The sequence below is a fragment of the Talpa europaea genome (assembly GCF_964194135.1).
Source record: "Talpa europaea genome assembly, chromosome: 9".
NCBI lineage: Eukaryota > Metazoa > Chordata > Mammalia > Eulipotyphla > Talpidae > Talpa > Talpa europaea.
The window spans coordinates 24,794,706-24,809,534 of NC_140076.1; the positions used below are offsets into that span (position 1 = coordinate 24,794,706).

Here is a 14,829-nt window from a genome sequence, read left to right on the forward strand (position 1 = left end):
TGGTGGCCTGTCCATTGGAGGCACCAGGTCCTACTGATGAGAGTTTTGTTCCCACACTTTGAACCCAAAGCCTGGACTAGAGGGAAGAGACCTGTGATTGAGCCTTGGCTTAGATCTAACCTGCTGTATGACTGTGGCCCCGGGGCCCCCCATAACCTCAGCTTCCTCTGTGTTCAATAGGAGGGAAGGGGTTGGGTTAGTGCTTTGCAAACTGTTTTAAGCAGTAGATCTGGTTGTTTAAATGAAACTTGACATAGGAGCACAGCATATACAACAAATCAAAGCAGGGACACTCTGGGTGGGGGCCCAGAATTCTGCCCACTTATCAGCTATGGCCCCTTATACCACAGACCCCAGGGCCTGGCCCTCCTTGTTCTAGAACACATTCCAGGTAACCCTGGAGTCCCCTGGCCAGATCCCCATGCCTGCTTGCAGGGTTTGCACAGGCCTCTTCCATAGCTCATCCTCCCAAGGGCCACTGCTGTGTGAGCACTCCCAGGCCCAAGGGTGGCCATGCACAGCCAGTATGATGGAGCCTGGAAAAGCAGGCTGGGGCAACCCAGGAGTGGACCCCGAGGCTCCATCTGGTGTGGGGAGAGCCCAGTGTGGGGAGAGAAGAAGACACACCATGGTTGGAGACCAGAGGGCGGTGGGGGCTGACTGTCTCTACCTGCCAGAGTCCAGCATGCAACTCCAGGGAGTTCAAGATTTTAAATTCAAATCTGGCTTTCCAGATCATTATGAAGGTGTATGTGTCTGGAAGGATAGAACATATTTTATTTAACAGCTTGTTAACTTGATTTAAACTTTAAATATTTAGACTGAAAGTATGTGGGTCTCCACTTATTCTTTCTCCCCAACCCTGCCAGTATTTGGTGGTTTTGTGCTGACTTTTCTCCCACCCACCCATCTCTGCTCATGAAGTTCTTACCCAGAGCTCTCTAGGCTCACAGGACAGTGGAGAAGCCGTACTTACTAATGCTTAATGCCCTCGTGACCTGGGTCCTCCCAGATTCTGTCTGAACATGCACTGAGCCAGCCTGGGGGATGTGTAGAGTCAGAATTGACCTTGCCCTTGGTGGGCGATGTGTGGGGCTGAATTGGGAGTTGGGAGACAGAGGTGGGAACAGCCGCAGCACAAAGGAATCTTGGAGTGTCCAGATGGGGCTAGGAATCCCACTTTGAAGTGGGAGGATCACTTCTCTGCAAAGCAGATCAAGGGTCCTTAGAGAGTTGGAGGGGACACCCAAGGAGAGGAGAGAACACAAAAGCTGGCAGGGTGAAAATGTACGGGGTAGGGAAGAGTGAAGTGTGGGTGATACTTAGGCAGCCTGTACAATCTCAGGCTCTGGGTTGAGGAGCTTGGGTTTTAGACAGTAAGCCGCCACTGAGGATTGTAAAGGGGGAAGGGCACTCAGCCCAAGGTAACTGGACTGGGGGTGGGGAGGCAGGTAGAGCAGGAATCTTGGTGGTCAGTGAAGAGGTGGTTGGAGGAAGGGGGAATAGGGTGACAGGAGTGGGAAGTGGAGGATTAGTGAGAAAGGTGATCTCAACTTTGATCTCAACTCTGGAGCTACTTTTATCTCTCCCTCCTTCAGCCTGTTTCCGTCCTCCTCCCACCATTCACTGCCTGGGTCTCCAGACCAGAGAGAGGTACCACCCCAAAGCAAAGCATTTCACATAGATGGCAGAGTGGGAGGCCACAGCAGTATAAGAGGGGACCTGATTATTCATTCATTCATCTATTCATTCAACAAATATTTGTTGAGAACCTACAATGTGCCAAGTCCTGCTATAGGTGTGGGGGAGAGAGTGGGGAGCAAGATAAAGTGGCTGCATTCATGGAGTTTACATTATGGAGGCTGGGGCCAAGAACTGGATCTATCTCTGGTGTCCACCCTTTGGCTTTCTGGCCCTGGATACCTGGGCCATTGCCTCTGTCCACTACCCACTCATTTGTTCCAGCTGTCCAAGTATCAGGACCCTAGGAGGGGTGTCCAATGCCCAGGATTCCAACCCCACAGACCACCTATCTCCATAAGAGGCCTGGGGGTCAGCACCGGACTCGGGCCCTTGTTCTTTTCACTTACAGGTGACATGGAGCCTGTTACAAGGCCTTCTTGGCCTCACTTTCTTTATCTGTCAAACGGGCTTTGGAGAAGTGAGGGGAAGAGACCAGTCAATTCCAGTATTTCCCTTTGGTGGGCAGCGCCTTTGGCTGTGGGTGGAGGCAGAGGGGTGCCTAGAGGGGGCATTGAGTCTCAGCAAGGTGACATGACTTGCTTGAGGTTACACGCACACCTCCCTAACTTGGGGAGCTCGTAAGGACGGTGCTATGAGGGTGCTGCCTGGCATCCGCCCCCCCTGAGCACATGGCTTCAGAGTAGTGATCCAGTCCTGGTGCTGCCCCCCACCCCCGGGGGCTGGCAGCACCCCGAGCCCGGGCACTGCATCCTGCTACACTGGCCAGGGCAGTACCAGGGGTCGGGTCGGGCGAGGACCGGATTCAAGGGCCTTAGCACCTCTGGGTCCTCGGGCGCACGGCGCCCGCCCCGGGGGTGGTGGGTGGGCGAGCCTCGGGCAGTCGGGGCGTCGCGCCCCGCTCTTCGCCCCAGTCCTCGAGGACGCGGCGGCACCTTCACACTTTCCGCTTGGCCCGCTGCTCGCCTTTCAGGCCGCCGCGTTTTCAATTGTTAATTTGGAAACGGAAAAAGAAGCCGGCAGGGCGGGGGAGGCCGCTGGGAGGTAACCCGAGCCGCCGCGCCCCCCCACCCCTCCCGCGCCGGGTGCCGGGTGTCCGCGAAGCCCCGCCCCTCCAGGAGGCCCGGCGCCCCGCCCACCCCGGGCCCCGCCCCGCCTGCCCCGCCCACCTCCGGGCCCCCGCCCCGCCCACCCGCGGGCCCCGCCCCGGACGGCCCCGCCCCTGCCAGCCGCTCCCCGGCCAGGCTGCCCCTCCCGCGCCGAGAGGGCGGGGCTCCCCTCCCCGCGACCGCCACCCCCCACCCCGACCCCGAGCCGCGGCGCCGGCCTCAGCAGAAGAGGAGGGGCTCCCCGCCCGGGTTGGGCGCCGAGGGCCGCTTCGGGGAGGAGTCCCCCATGGGTCCTCCTCCCTAGGAACCCCACCCTCTCCCGGGGAGCCCCGCCTGGTGTCAACCTGTGTGTCCCCAAGTGAACTCAAGCCGTTCTGCAACCCCTCACTGCGGGTTCAGGCGGGCCAGACCCCTGCCTCCAGGCTGCTGGACGAGGGGTCATTGTCCCCATTAGATAGACGAAGAAACTGATTCCCAGAGAGGGACAGTTCACTAGCTGAGGATCATACAACGCAGGCTGAATTCTTGAGCCCGACGGGTCGGGGTCGCAGCTGGATTCTGTGGCTAAAGAGATACTGGACGTTCTGCTTTGGTCTACTCTGACTTCTCCTTGCTGTCATTGTTCAATTATGGAGGAGTTTTTGTGTGTTTGTTTTTTTTTAAGATTTATTTATTTATGCATAGAAGAGCTGGGGTACAGGCCAGAGATGCAGGGGGTGAGAGGATTCACCAGAGACAGAGTGGGGAACAGAACAGGCAGACTAACTGAAATACACTGCTGAGGGGAGCAGCAGGCGAGACAGGAGAGGTCTGCTGCGCCATGTGGGTTGCTCCCTGGCTGCAGATTGCTTCATAGTGCGGTGCTTAACCCTTGCGCCACCAGGGAGGCCCTGGAGGAGTTTTGGAAGAAAACCAAGAGGTTCCTGTAGACTGTCCAAGCAGATGAGCACTATGCAAATGGAGTGTCAAAGACCTTCTTCCCAAGATCTAGAAGCCCCTCAGAACTAAGCAGCTCTTGGAGCTGCCTGGGCATTCACTGCCCATTCCAGAAACTGAAATTATTAATCTCAGATGGATCAGCAGAAAAACAGGACCCGTGGAGACTCCTTACTCAACCCCTTCCTCTTGCTGAGGAGTAAACTCAGGCTCAGAGACAGTTTCTCAATTGCTCAGCTGAGTGGAGGCAGCATTGGGATGGAGAACCCCTCTAACCAGCATTTGGTGGCTCTCTCCACAGCTCTGAGCCTCCCTTTCTCCTGCCCCCAGCCCTGACACTTCTCTCAGCCACCAAGCAGGCTCCCAACTTTTAAATGACTCTCAATCAGCTGGCTCTATGGGCTGGGCAGTCTCTCCCTTTAAAGGCCAAGGGAACTGAGCAGATGTGTGGGTATGCTTCCATCTTCCAGCCTAAGACCCTCCTAGCCCCCTTCCACCTTGCCTGGCACAAGGGCTCACAGCAAACCTTTCCCAGCTGTCAGGATTCACTGGAGCTAGTCTGGCTGGATTCAGTATGGCTGGCCTCGGATTTGGGATTCCCACGGGGAGCCAGGTTCTCAGGGCAGCTGTAACCAACTGACCAGGTGTGACTTGTGAATTTGCATGCTGCTTTGCCTATTAGTGGTAAAGGCATTGAAACACTCCTCCCCATTGTGCCTCATAAACCTCCTACTAGGTGGATCTTCTATAGCTGAATCTGCAGGATTTCCTGACTGGGCTCAAACTTAGGGCCTGTACCTGCAGGGGGCCACAGCCCTCCCCAAACCTCCTGCTTCACCCTTGGTACCCTCTCTGCTCTAGAAGTGCTGAAAACCAAGTGGCAGGGACTCAGCTCCTCTTTTCCCTGGTCTGGACTTTTCCCTCCCTCTGCTGTCCCCTTTGCATCAATTCTGCTGATTCAGGAGACAGAAGGCTCATTAGAGGTGACCCTCGACCCTGACTGACTCAAGTAGCTGGAAACTGGCTAGTCCTGGAACCCGGCGCCACCCTGTCAGATATGGCAGGAAGGATAGGGGCAGGCCCTCAATCTGATGCCAGGACAAGGAAATTTTTGAGGTGAGGATGAGAGGAAGGTGCCTGGGTCCTTTTACAGAAAGAGGAGGAATTTTTTTTATTTTATTTTATTTTTTAAAGATTTATTTATTTATTATTTATACAAGCACTGGGTACAGTCAGAAGCGCGGGAGGGTGAGAGAATTCACCAGAGCGGGGAGCAGAGCAGGCAGAAGGACCGAAGCACACTGCTGAGGGGAGCAGCGGGCGGCAGGAGAGGTCTGCATGCCATGTGGGACCCTCCTCTGGTGGCCGGGGAGCAGCCGGGTATCGAACCGGCGCTGCAGAGGCTGCGGGCAGCTTCGCAACCCAGCGCTCAACCGCTGCGCCACCAGGGAGGCCCGAGAAAGAGGAGGAATTAAAAAACCATGCTTTAGGAACTGGAAAATCTGGGTGCCAGGCCCAGCTCTGCCTCTGATCTATTATATGATCACAAGTAGGTTATGGCTCTCTCTGGGCCTCAGTTTCCCATCTATAAATGAGAGAACAGATTGACCCTCAGGGTCTTTCACTGCCAAATTATCCTTGGTGTCTGATCACCTCTCGCCACTTCCATTTCCCTGCACAAGTCACCATCATCTCTTGCTTGGATTATACCATTAGCTTCCCAGCTCACGTGGGGGCAAATGCCATTACCTCTTTCCCCAACCCCTTCCTGCACCATAGTCTATTCTATACTCAACAACCTGTGTGATCTTTTACAAACATGTCAGATCAAGTTACTCCCTGCTCACAACTCCGTCTCACTTGGAGTAAAAGTCAGAATCCTCATAGTTAGCCAGTCGGCGTTGTGCGTCCCAACTCTACTGCCTCTGTGTCCTCATGCCGCCCACTCTTCACCTTGCTCATTGGCTCACTCCTGGAGCACCCCTCTCTTGGTGGTTCTGGCACATGCCAGATGCCCTCCAGTTCATGTCTTCTGCACTTGCTTTTCCCTCTGCTCATATACCCGCAAGGCTCACTCCCTCATTTCCTTTAACTTCTGCTCCAAGTCACCTTCTCAAAGCTGCTGTCCCTGGTCACCCTATCCTAAATAGCCCTCACCCCCACTCCTTGTCCTGCTTTCCCACTTAGTTTTACTCCATCATCATCTGACATTTTGACCTTGTTGCTTTATTATTTATCTCCCCCCACAAGTTGTAAGCTCCAAGAAGGCAGGGACACTGTCTTGGTGCCCGGCCCAGGTGAACTCAGTACTTACCAAATGAATGAGTGAGTGAGTGAATATGTCGTGACTTGGGGAGGGTTAGGTGTGGAGCCAGGAGCAGCCAGCAGGGTGTGGGCACACTGGGGAGGAGGGTGATCCCAGTCAGAGGCCCAGTGCTGAGTCCATCCCTTCTCTCAGGAAACTTTGACCCAACACCCATCTGAGTTGGGCATGGGGCATTCAACCTGAGGACGGGACCTCAACCAGCAGGTACTCCAGCAGTGCCCCTCACGCATGGTGGCAGATGCCATGATGGGGGTGAACATGGAGATGGTGATGGGGACTAAGGGCCTTGGGGTGCGGGCTCCCACCTAACCCACCTGAACTGGAGGAGGGGCAGACGTGGCATGAGCAAAGATGAAAAAAAGCTTTGCATCATGGGGGTAAGAGCTGGTGCATTTCCAGCCTGTGAAAATGGGGTGTCAGGTGCCAGGCTTGAGTGGGGGAGACTGAGGTGGGAGCCTTCCTTGGAGTCATGCTGAGGGGCTTGGGCCAAAGCCCATAGTCAGTGGATGTCACACTTTTTAAAGAAGCAGCAAATCTCTTTGTTCAAATGAAATTTTAGGCCAAGGTCGGCCTATAAAACTGAGTTACCCAAATCTGCACGGAGCTGCTCCAGGGAAGGCTTCTCCTGACTGTCTTGTTTAAGTTGCTTAAATCCAGGCTGCCCATATTCCTGCCCTTAGATGGCTTTTACTTCCCTGGGTTCCTTTCAGAAGGGCCCCTGCTCCTTTTAGTTGAGGAGTCAGCTGCCTGGCCAGCTCTGAGCGCATGGGTGGCCGCTCGCCCCCTCGGTTCCCACCCTTGGCTCATGTGGACATGTTGCTCAGCAGGAGCAGGCAGGAGGGCAGGGGCTGCTGCAGGCGGAGGTGATGAGGCTATGGCTCATTACCCCTTGCCCTGCAGACACTGTCTTCCATGTCCTTGTGGGACTGACTGTTCACACAAGCTCCAAACAAATGGGCATGTGGAGGTGGGGGATACCCGCTGGAGGGAGGGGAAGTCCTCCATAGAATCTTCATGGCAGTGGCATGTCTGAGCTTCCTGGAGTAGGGAAGGCAGATGGTCGAGGTTCTGTTCATTTCCACTTTTCACGTACCTCTGCCCACTCTTTCTTTGGCTTTTAGTTCCATGCCTAAGAAAGACCATCCAATGGGCTTAGCCCACCTTTGGGGGTGGGGGGCTTTCTTAGAACTTCAGCTCTGGAAGAAACAGTGATGGCCAGGAGGGGGGCATGGAGCCCAGGGTATCACATAGGGGTGGCGCTTCCAGGGTCTGGTGACTTCCAGCCAGCTCCAGGGCTTCCTGTGTGTTTGTGCAGTCTGTGCCCTGTGGAGGGGCCGGGCAGGGAGGACATGAGTGCCCTGAGACCAGCCTGTGCCCAGGGTGGGTCAGCCCAGAGCAAGAGATGCCTGTTTCTAATGGGTCCATGCACAGGGGTCAACTTTTTCATATTTTTTCAGGCTAAAGTGAGGGCCTTTATTGGTCCAGTAGGAGGGGGCATTTCTCCCATAGTCTGACTGGGTGTTGGCAGCTGCTCTGCTAGGGCCTTATCAAAGAATCTGAAACTGAGCTGGGCACTACCCTCTCCCCTCCACCTACTCCTAGAAAATCAAAAAGCTGAAGAGAACTTCAGCCGTCACTGAGTTGTTCCCCCACCTTCCTGTTGCAGACAGAGAAACTGAGACTCCATGGAGACCTCATCCTTGGCCTGGAGCCCCAGCTCAGGCCTCTAGTCCAGAGAGGCAATGTTGGCGGCAGCATCCCTGGTGTGGGGCCCTGAGTCACGTGCTTTTGCTCCCTTTGCCATATTTAGAATCGCTGGATCAGGGGAAACTTCTCTCCCAGCCCCTGAGGATTCTTGGAAAGAGCCTTGCTCTGAGGCCTGGCTTGCTGTGCCTCCCCTCTATCCCCCTGCCAGAGAAAGTAAGAGTCTGCACTCCCTAGAGGAGCCTGGAGCCCTCCAGGCCATGCTGCCCCGCCCCCAGTCACAAAGTCTCTCGCTGAAGGGCCTCTTCAGCATCAACTCAGTTTTGGGATTTAAGAAGACCTTTTCCACTGGAAAGTGTGTGTGTGTGTGTGTGTGTGTTTGGGGTGGGGGGGCGAGGGTCATGGCTCTGTCCTCCAGGAACCTTGACTGAGTGGGGACAGAGTCCCCCACTGAGGGAGGACAAAACCTTGCCTATGAGGCCATGTTCTGGGGGGCAGGGTAGGGGTCAACACATCCTAAGCCAGATGCAGAAATGAAGGAGCCAGCTGGAGGCCTGGCAGGCAGAGAGGTTGGCAGGGCTCCTCCTGGAAATGCACAATGGAGAGGGGGAAGGAACAGACCCAGGACAAAGCCAGGGGCAGGGCTAGCACCTGCATTGCCTTTGTCCTGGTGGCTAGGGGTCCCTCATCCCGTAAAGGCTGCTTCCTCCCTCAGGATCATCAAGCCTTAAAAACACAAACAAAACCTAAACCCCAAACCAAACACAATTTGAAATGCATGTGCTGGCCAAGTACCTGCCATGTTCTGGATCTTTCCTTCTGTCCTGCTCATTGAGGATAACGGTCCTGTGTTCCCGTAGGAGTCCTCGGCTCCCTCTCCCACCCTCCACACCCACTGTTTCAACCTTCCTTCACTTTGTCAGACCCTCCACCCACTCTGCTCCCCACCTCAGAGAAGCAGACCTGGCCTCCTTTCCACGGAGGAAGCAGAACTCCGCTGGGAGCTCTTGGCTCTTTTGCTCCCAGTCTGCTCTCCCAGTCTCCATGAGAGCTGGGGGGAGGGTCCTTCCTGCTCCCACTGCTCTCTCCAGCTCTGGATCCCAGCCTGCCTGCTGCCCTGGAGACTGTTCCATTGATTACTCCCTCTCTCTCCTACATCTTCAACTTCTCTCTCTCCTGGCTCCTTCCATTGGCTCATCTTAAAAAAAAAAAAAAAAAAAAAAAAAAAATCCCTGGGGCTCCTTCTCCAGGTACTGATCTGGGCCTCTGCTCTTTGCTGTCAAACTTCTGTAAATAGTTACATGTCCACTCACTGTCTCCACTTCCCGACCTCCCCTCTCACCCCACCTGTGCCTACCCCTCCCTTCCCTCTGAGGCTGCCCTTGCCAGGGTACCCAGTGGTCACCTTGTCACCAAATCCAATGGACATTTTTCAGGTCTTATCTCGCTTGACCTCTTGGCAGCATTTGACACTGTTGTCCATTCCCTCCTTCTTGAAACACTTCTTCACTTGACGTCTCCACCCCTCTCTTTCCTTGTTTCCCTCCTCTCTTGCTGGCTGCCCCTTCCCAGTCTGGGTGGAGGGTTGCCTCCCTCTGTGCCTCCTCCACTGGGTTCTCCCATCTCAGATCAGTCGTGAAAGCTTCACGCTACCCGCCGCCCAACCGACTGTAGCTCTCATTCTCCACTGTCCCCCTTTCCAGGTAATCACCAAGTCCTGCTTCCCCAGACCTCCAGTCCATCCACTTCTCTCTGCTTCCATCTCAGCGCAAGCCACCCTCGTCTGAGCTCTTAAGGAGGCTGCTACCCGCTCTTCCAGATCAGCCCCACCTCCTCTAATCCGTGCTCCACACTGCCTCTGAGTGGTGGTCCTGAGACAGACCAGACCTTGTCCTTCCCTCCTAAAGCTGCCTAGGGCCTCCCCTTGCCTTTAGGATAATGCTCCAAGTGTCCGGGAGTGTCCGTGCCCCTGGCCCTGGCCCTCTGCGTTCTCCATGGCTCCTTCCCTTCAGGCCCCACCATCCAGAACTACTGGCCACACTGGGCACCAACAGGCTTCCACGTCGCCATTGTTTCCTCTGCTTGGGGCAAGCCCACCCCTGTCCTGTCACGTCCTCCAAGAAGTTTTTACTGATCTTCCCTTTTTACTGTTCCCCCACTTTGGATCTGCTGATGTCTTCTTAGCCACCCGCGGCTCCAGACTCCCTGGACCCACTCTCATTGCCCCGGCCAGCATGTCACTGCTGTTACATTTGCTCATTTCCCGAGGACCTGGACTCATTTCTGCCTTTACAGTAAACCTGGCTGCGTGTGGATGGCAATTTGTGTTTCTTGAATGAATGGCCTCAGAGTTCTTAGGCCACTAGCCCTTTTCTGCTGTCCAAAGCCAGCCCCTCTTCCCCATCATCGCTTCATCTCTCCAGGCTCTGAGTTACTATGCTCCTCAACTTGATAAATGTATACAATTCAGTGCTTTTAGTCAATTCACAGTGCAGTGCGGCCATTGCAGAGCCCTTTCTGAGCCTCATTTCCTCATTGGAGGGTCTCAGGGCCCTCTTGGGGTCCTGATAAGTAAGAATATGCACGCAGAGAGGGCTGGCACAGCGCCCGGTGATAAGAAGCCCTTGGCCAGCAGGAGCAGTTGTGGTTATTACCTACGGTCACCCGCGAATCCGGGGTGAAGCCGATGTTGGCGCGAGTCCCGCCTTTCCAGCTGGGCTTTCCTCACTCTGTGGCTGCTTCTGAGCAGTGACTTGAGAAAGGGGGGGACGGGGTGAAGGCAATGATTACAGTTGTTTAAAAAGCCCCCAGTTGGCTAATATTTGAGTCAGCCACAACGACTCCCTTTAGCTAAGTCAGTGACTTGCAAAGTGTGCCCCTGGAACCACGGATGTTGGTATCACCTGGAACTTTGTAGAAATACAAATTCTCTGATCCCACCTCATACTTACTGAATCAGATAGGAGAGGAGAGGGGCCCAGAAATCAGTATTTTACCAAGCCCACCAGGTGATTTTGAGACCTGCTGTCGTTTGAGAATGATTGAACTACAAATAGACCATTCACCTAGTCGCCTAGGCTGCCCTCCTGAATGAAGGGAATAGTCACAGCAGGGGAGGGTGGTGGTGACAAGTCTCACTCTGAGCCCCAGCCTAAAGAGCCAGCCAGCAGACCCCGCCCATCCCAGCTCTGCCCCCTGGCCTAGGCAGGGAGAACGTGGGCCTGAAATTGCAGCCAGACATGATGAGCAAAGTAGCTACCAGTCTGGCCTTTCTGCTGGGGCTATAAAAGAGGGGTTGCCCAGTCAGCCCCTGTGAACCGTCTATACTTGAACAGATGAAGAAACTGAGGCCTGAGAGGGGGCCAGAGACAACCCTTACGCTGTTCTTGTTGTATGAAGGAAGTCACACACTGGTTCTGGCGGACACAAGCAGACCCCAGCTTGGGGCTCTTTCTCCGCCTCCTTCTGCTGTCCCAAGAGTAGGTGTCTGTGTAAGGACCCCCGGGAGCAGTTGGGGGGGTGGGTGGGTTGGTAATCTGCACTGGGTTTCTAGCCTCAGCTATGCCATTAGCTCACTGTGTGATCCTGAGCGAGTCTGTCTCTCCCTGTCTTCTGGAAGTTTGGGGTAATTATTCAGGTGCCTGGAACACAAGGTGTTCTCTGTCATATTAAGTGCAGCTGTTCAACTATATTGAGCATCCGGGGCGGGGGGGGGGGGGGGGGCGGAGAAACTCCCAGCCAGTGAATAAAGGCAGGGGGTGGTGAAGTTCAGGGGCTCTTAAAACAGTCTACCAAGGGAAGTTTGGTCAAGGTTGGAGACCTACCTTCTCTCCCCTTCCCAGGAAGGATGCTGGGCCAGCCCGGGGGCCAGGGATGGGTGTGCTTAGAGCTTTGGGAGTATCCTCAGTGGGCATAAACTGATGTACAAATCCATGCCCCCGCCACTGTGAAACTGTGTGGTATGATGTTTTGATGTTTGTTTGATGTGAGTTTCTGTGATTCATTTACTCAGTCTTTCAACGATGCTATGAAAAAGTGAAGCAGAGTAAGCGAAGAGAGTGGGGATGGAGCCACTATTTTGGAGAGGGGGTGGAGAAGGCCTCTCCCAGGAAATGATGTTTGAACAGAGACCTGGATGAGTAAGAGAGCAATATATAGTCAGAGGAAGCAGCAAAGCAAGTGCAAAGCCTGGAGGTGGAAATGTTTGGTGTGTTCCAGGAATGGCAAGGAGGTCAGAATGGCTGGAGCACAGTGTGCCTGTGATTGAGGGGCAGGAGGGGAGATCTGGTTCAAGACATGGGGCTGGGGGCCAGATCTTGCAGCATCTGTCAGGACATGCCCAGGAGTTTGACTTACTCTATGGGAAGTCAGTGGCGAGTTTAAAGGAGAGCAGTGCTTTGTGGCTCTACATGGTAGGCCATCCCTGGCTGCTTTGCAGAGAGTGGGTCTGAAAAGGGGCGGAGGGAGGCCTGGAGACTGGTCAGGGTGACATGGTGGCAGCTTATTTAGGAAGGCCAGCGGGGTCTGGCCAGGGGTAGAGCCAAAGGAAGTGGCTAAAGGACGAAGTGGAGAGTGAGGGAAAGACAGAATTGGGGTAACTCTGGGTGGAAGGTGGTGCCATTACTGAGATGGAGAGATTGGAGAAGAGCAAAATTTGAGGACATATTGGGAGTTTGAGGACAGCCAACAAGAGATATTGAGTAGGTAGGTGCAAGCTGAGCTGGACTTGGGGTGAGGCTGCCACACCCTCACACCTGCCAAGTGGCAAGGGCTAGGTAGGAAAGGGGTGGGGCAGGATTAAAAGTGGTTGTTCCCTGTTTGTATTGCTAAGCAAATGAATTTAAATTTTATATTCGATTGGCACTACCCATGTTTTTTCCTAAAAAATTAGGAAATGCAGATAAACAACAGCTGAATCTCTTCATTTTCCCAAGATAAGCCGTGCTGACTTAGTATCTATATAGAAACATGTATATTTTAAAAACTGGGATCACACTGCCCTTATGGTTTCATAATCTGCTTTTTTTCACTTAGCCTGTTCTGAAGTGGATGTTTTATAGATGCATAACTATTGACATGGAAGGAAAGTGTTGAGGGAAAAAGATTCTTGAAAACACCCAGTAGGGCCCTTCTGGCACGCCTGCTTCTGCTGGGGTCCCAAGGTCAGCCGGGTGGTGGGGCTGACAGGTTTCTGTCCAGGACTGGAGTCAAGGCCCATCAAGATTTGGCTGCCCCCCTTCCCAGAGGAGGGGGCGGTGAGGTGACCTTAGGGATACCCCTTTTGGGCACCATGCCCTGTGTCCACGTCAGTCCCTAGCTCTGGTGGATGTGGCTAGTTACTAACACTTGTAGTTGGTACCCCCACCCCCTCCGTACCATGCCTGACGTCTTTATGCTGACTTAGCTCTTAGAACTGGAACTGGCCAGGGAGGCCTCCTCCTCACCCATTCATTTAAAATCCTTTACCAGCCTTTATGTACACATACTTCTATATACATACGAAGTCAGCACGGCTTATCTCGGGAAAATGAAGAGATTTGGCATTTGTTTATCTGCATTTCCTAATTTTTTAGGGAAAAACATGGGTAGTGCGAATCGAATATAAAATTTAAATTCATTTGCTTAGCAATACAAACAGGGAACAACCACTTTTAATCCTGCCCCACCCCTTTCCTACCAGCCTTTGCCACCTGTTTCCTCCACCCAGGGGCATGTGCTGGGACCCGGCCCTATACTCACCCCCCAAGGCAGGCTGGGCCCCTGCCCTAGGAGATATGAGCAGGCCAGGGGGAGCCATGCTCTTGAGATACCTTTCCTCCCATTACCCCCCATTTTACAGACAAGGAGACTAGCTCAGAGAAGGTAGGTGACTTTCCCAGGGCCTCACGCAAATGGGATGGAGACTTGAACTCACGTCTCTCTGACCCCGAGCCCAGGCCTCTGCCACAGTGAAACATGAACACAAATCAAGTGACTTGGGTAAAGTGACTTGGGCCTCCTACAGGGACACCAGCATTGGTAGGGGCCTCTGAGTGGGAACAGTGGGGTGGGGCTCCCCAGAGCATGTAGTGCTTGGGGTGGCAGTGGAGCAGGATATGGAGTCTCAGTGGGCTCAGCTTTTGAGATGTGTTAAGCAGAATCCAGTGTCAGCAGTCCTAGTGGGCAGACCCAGGGAACAGTTGGGGAGTGCTGTGGGTCAGTCTACAAGGGTTGCATTTCTAGAGAAGCCCGTTCCTTGGGGAGTCCCTTCTGGGCATGTGCATGTTGAGCACACCCCATCCCCGGGAAGAGCGCTCTGGGAATCCAGCCTCCTTCCCGGCAGCTTCTTCTGCTGCTGGTGCCCCAGTGCCCGCCCTGCCCTCGTGCAGTCACTTCCTCCCCGTGGTACCAGCAGCTCTCCATGCCCTCTTCCCTCTCCCCACCCACTGGCAAGTTGGGAACCCTGGTTCTAAGCTCACCACCTCTGTCCTGGACATACTGGGTGACTCTGGGTGAACCCCTTTCCCTCTGTGGGTCTCACTTTCCTCAAGTGTGTAATAGAGGTTGAGGGAAGGGTTGGATCTGTTGGGTTCCAAAGTTCCTTCCCTTTCTAAACATCTGGTTCTGGGCCACGCAGTAGGTTCTTGGTGCCCTTGGGGGAGTTCCCGGTCTCCATGGCAAGGCTTCTCAGTGCCTCAGTTTCCTCTCCACACCCTCTCCCACTCTGCTTCCTCCCTCCCCACCTGTCCTCCCTGGCCCCGCTCCTTCCATAACCGCCTCATCATTTAATTCCAGAAGGCCCATGAAACCAGGGGGAGGACCCATTCTGTAGATGAGACCATACTCCTACCACCTTGGACTTCATACGGAAGCGGTGTTCCTCCCTGACCCCTATCCCTGATGACCTCCGGGGCATTTCTTTCAAGACAACATTAAAACTGGGGTTGAGGTCACCACTTGTGAGTGGCTGAGCCTGGAAGCATTTCCTGACTGTGGGACCCTAACCCAGCCCGGAAAGACCTGCACTCAGCACTGAGCGAGCTCCTCTCTGAGCTGCACCCTGCATTAAGGCCA

The 14,829-nt window shown here is 54.3% G+C and overlaps 1 protein-coding gene across 4 annotated transcripts in view; it reads left to right on the forward strand.

Moving 5' to 3' along the window:
• KCNQ4 (potassium voltage-gated channel subfamily Q member 4) overlaps positions 1 to 14,829 on the forward strand; it is a gene marked incomplete at both ends in the record, with an annotated part of 51,327 nt that overhangs the window by 14,224 nt on the left and 22,274 nt on the right. The gene's annotated exons all lie outside the window — the stretch shown is intronic.